The sequence below is a fragment of the Bombus vancouverensis genome, unplaced genomic scaffold, assembly GCF_051014615.1.
Source record: "Bombus vancouverensis nearcticus unplaced genomic scaffold, iyBomVanc1_principal scaffold0029, whole genome shotgun sequence".
NCBI lineage: Eukaryota > Metazoa > Arthropoda > Insecta > Hymenoptera > Apidae > Bombus > Bombus vancouverensis.
This window is the reverse complement of record NW_027468920.1, coordinates 733,243-737,954: the sequence shown is the minus strand read 5'-3', so window position 1 is coordinate 737,954 and position 4,712 is coordinate 733,243. Positions and strand designations below refer to the sequence as shown.

The following is a 4,712-nucleotide window of genomic DNA, read 5'->3' as shown; positions in this document are numbered from 1 at the left end:
TGAGTGAGTGGTCCATGTGTGTATGTGGATGCGTCTAAAAAATTTATTGTAGCTGTGTATGTGGACGACATCCTTGTGTTTGGGACGAATGAGTGGATTGAGATATTCAAAACTAGGATTAAGGACAAATTAGATGTTAGAATGCTAGGTGTAGACACTCAATTTCTGTCCATCCACCTGAGTAAGCCAAACAGCACCACTGTAGTATTCGATCAATCTGTACAGATAGGTCAAATGCTGGATCTGTTTGACATTACTCGTGAGGTTGGGGTGGTGGGAGTGTCGACACCGCTAGCTAGAGAATGTGAGGCTGGTTTTGATATTGAACGTGATGAGCCTTTCGACAGTAAATTATATGAACAAGCTGTGGGGCACATAATGTATGTAGCTACAGTAAGTCGTACTGATGTTGCGTGTGCAATAGGGAAACTAAGCCAAAGATTCGCGAATCCGACTGTATCCGATTGGAAAGCAGTGAAGCGGGTATTCAGATATTTACTAAAGACCAAAGACTTGAAGGTAGTATACCAAAGGACTGGGCAACATCTGAAGGTGTTTTGCGACTCGGATTTTGTGGGTTGTACGGTAGACAGGAAATCCAGGAGCGGGTATGTGTTCATACCCGCTGGTGGTGCGATATCCTGGCTATCCAAAAAACAACCGATTATAGCTCAATCGACGTGCGAAGCGGAATTTGTGGCAATGCAGGAAGCAGCAAGGGAAACAGTGTGGATTTCTTTACTGTTAAAGGAATTGGGTCAACTGTCATATTGCCCTCGCCCCTGCAAGATATTCTGCGATAATATCGGAGCTATTTCATGGTCAAAGGACGAAATAGTTGCTGAGAGTTCTAAGCACGTCCAAGTGCGTTACTTTTACGTTAAGAACTGCGTATCGAGGGGGATACTAGATTATACTTATGTACCTAGTCCTGAGAATGTGGCTGACATTCTCACCAAAGGCCTAAATAGGATTAAGACTCAGCAATTTACCAAAGCTATGGGGCTTGTAGAAACTAGCGATCAAAGGGGAGTGTTGAGAAATGTTAAGTTGGTACGATCGCTGCTTACTACAAGCTGAGTTGGTACGACTTCTAACGACGCTCTTTTGTCTTAGAAGTCGACCACGTTGTTCTATTGACTTGGAGATTCCTGTGTGGTAAGACGTGTTATAAGACTGAAATATATTGGAGAAAACGAATCTAAGTGAATCGTTATTTTATAAACCCAAAACCTTATTAAATAACAATCAAAGCCATGTGTCCTGGGTTTTGGTTATGGTGTATGCAAATTCGTCGGGCGGTAAGTTTGCCAAGCTTAAAGCGTTCTCTATTAGTTTCTTCTGTGTGGTGTGTATCTTTGCGTCAGTGTATCATGGTACAATGTTTTCATTTCTCGAGTTTATCAGAAATAGGAATAACCTTTTATAGAAAAAGAAAATTTTATATTTATATATATTATATTTTTTTCTTTCCTTTTTCTTCTTCTTTTTTTTTTCTTCTTCCCCTTTTTCTTTTTTTTTTGTTTTTTTTTTATTGTTAATACCTTTGTTTTATTTTAGGTTTTACGTACTTGTTATCAGTGAAAATAAATATTATGAATGCTACTTGGATTGGAATTATATACATATATGCGTACAAAATCCATTTCTACATGTTAGATATAATAATATAACAATACTACGTAGATTAATACATAATAAAATATCCTTTTACTCCGGTTATATTTATTACTAACTCTCAATTAATCTATCTTAATTATTTTCTAACCACTTTCTATATTTATCAGCTATTTTATTTCTTCTTGTTAATCTGCGAAATCCATGCATGTACACTTCCTTGTATGGTGATTGATTGTTCACGAGGTAAGTTGCACTTTCACTGTTTTCGTTATTCGTTGAACTAACACGTTTTACATTCAAACAGTAATTGGAACACTCGTAATAAACTTCTTTTCTTTTTCCAAGTTTCCGCTATCTGTGTCATTCGACGAACGGTGCCACGCCTCCACAGCACCGTTATAACATTTAGCGATGCTGCTCTTTGCATTAAGGCAATTGAAGTTAATTCGTTCGTTTATTTTCAGCTGGTACATGGTGTTCCGCAAGCAGGGAGCCATAACCTATTTTGCATGTAGACCTTCTTGTATGATGATTACTTGTTTACAAGGTAACTTTCACTTCCCCTCTTTTAATTATTTATTGAATCGACATGTTGTATATTCAAACAATAATTGGAGTACACATAATAATTTTCCCTTTTTCTTTTTAGGTTTTCGCTATCTGTATTATTCGACGAACAGTGTTACACCTCCTTTTGATTTATCCATAATATAATTATAACATTTAGTAACCTTGTATTTTGCACCGAGACAATTGAAACTAATTTATTCACTTATTTTAGGTAGCTGTCATACATTGTGTTCCACGAACAACGATCCATAACCTATACTTGCACGTACACTTTCTTGTATGTTGATCACTTGTTCACAAGGTAACTTTCACTTTCACTAGTTAATTGTTCATTGAGTTAACACGTTTTATATTTAAGCAATAATTGAAACACGTATAATAATTTTCCTTTTTCCTTTTAGGTGTTCGATATCTGTAGTATTCGACGAACAGCACTATAACATATACTACCGCACTACGTTGCCCACTGAAATCGCTTTATTCATTGCTTATTTCGATTATGCGCTAGTTTTAACTTGTTTAAATGCACCGTTCGCGGAATCCCTTTTACTTCGATCTTGACGTTTTGGTTCTGCAAGATTTCTAGCACTTTGTATGGTCCAGTATATTGATCGGAGAATTTTCCTTTACTGGGTTCTTTTAGTAAATATATCGAATCTCCTACTTTAAAATCTTGGGGGTTGATTCGTCGGTCGTAATATTCTTTTGATCTTAGTTTGGATTTTATCAAATTTTCTCTTGCCATTCGTTGTACGGTGTTAATTTTATCGAACAGATCTTCGACATATTCTGCGTAAGTTGGTTCCATGTTCTCTTCGATTATTACTTCACCAGTAGGTTCTCTGGCTAGATGTCCAAAAACTAATTCGTGCGGGGAGAATTTCGTTCCTTCGTGTACAGAGGTATTATAGGAAAACATAGCTAATTCTACCCATTCGTCCCAATTTTTGGAATTTTCAATGTATAATTTGAGATATTCTATCAGCACGTGGTGAGATCTTTCGATTGAACCGTTACTTTGTGGATGATATGCCGTCGTGGTATATTGTTTGATGCGGAATCTCTTTGCTACTTTCTTCATTAGTGAGGATGTAAAGTTCGTTCCTTGATCAGTGAGAATAGCTCTCGGTGACCCGAAACGACAAATAAATCGCTTTACATGAACGTCCGCTATCTCCGCTGAAGAGATTCCTCCTAGTGGAATCCCAATTGAGTATTTTGTTAATAAGTCTTGGATAGTTAATATATATTCGTTTCCCTTTTGGGTTTTTGGTAATGGACCTATAATATCCATACTAACCTTATCGAACGCTTTACCTGGTGTGTCTGTAAGTACCATTGGTTGCTTTGCTTTTATTCTTGTGAGTTTCTTCAATTGACATTCCTTACATGTTCTTACGTAATCTTGAATTTCCTTTTTCATATTTTCCCAATAGTAATGTTGTCGTATTCTTTGATAAGTTTTTGTTATTCCTTTGTGTCCTGCTACGCTTGATTCATGTTTTTCTCGTATTATGTTGTTCCGCGCTTCCACAGATGGGGTAATTACTTCCCCAGTGCAAATGGTGATGGTTAAGGTTTTTTCCGTAAATATTTCCTTTAATTTTCTGATTGTATATCGCCAGGGTATTTCCTCCAAGTTTCCTTTGCTAATGCTGAACGAAGTTAACTGTTTTTCATTTACTGCGTCTAATAGAGATCTTAGCGAGTTTAATAAATTTTCTGGTGTTATTGGAATATTTCTATTTTCCTTTATCGGTAGGAATACAATGTATTTTCCAGAATCGTAATTCAATCTTGCTTTTTCTAACATTAAATCTTCATAACGAGGTAATTTTCCCGTTTCCTTCATTTGTAAGGCTCCTTTATCTATCGGATTGCCATGTATATCTATAAATACTACTTTATGGTCATTTACTCTCGCAATTGAGTCTCGGGTTTCTGAAATTCTTAGTTCCGCAATTATCGTAGGTCTCGTGTCCTTTTCTCGTTGTTGAATTAGTTCTGGAATTACAGTGGAGGTCTCTTTTTCGCTTGTTGTATCCGTGCCTTCTTTTTCTCGATTGGTTATTTCTCTATCTGTACTTACATCGATTTCTGCTAATGCTTGGTCTAAATATTTTATGGGGGTTTCTTCTATTGTAAAATGTTTTCGGGTAAAACCCTTTCCTTGATTTTTAGAATCACTGGATTGAGGCAAGACGTGTGGTTTAGCTTCGAATATGGGAGAGTCTTCGGTTGACGTATCTATTTCGAATCTTTTTGAGACAGGATAGCGAATCGGTGAGACTTCCTCTCTCTTTCTGATTGGTAAACAAACTTCCGGAGGGTTCCTAGATAATGCGTCTGCGTTTGCGTTCGCCCTGCCTTCTTTGTATACAATATCAAATTCGAAGTCCGATAACTTTAATTTCCATTTCCAAATTCTTGAAGTAGGATCTTTGATAGAATGCATCCACACTAAAGGTTTATGATCGGTTACGATGGTAAACTTTCTTCCGTAAAGATACGGTCGGAAGTGC

General features: G+C 36.8%; 1 long non-coding RNA gene across 1 annotated transcript; it reads left to right on the top strand.

Annotated features, from left to right (window-relative positions):
* The first annotated feature begins 912 nt into the window (after positions 1-912).
* LOC143304296 (uncharacterized) lies at positions 913-4,394 on the top strand. Its single transcript, XR_013061028.1, has 3 exons — positions 913-1,301; positions 2,085-2,167; positions 2,402-4,394. It is a non-coding gene; the product is annotated as an uncharacterized LOC143304296 (long non-coding RNA).
* Positions 4,395-4,712: the final 318 nt, after the last annotated feature.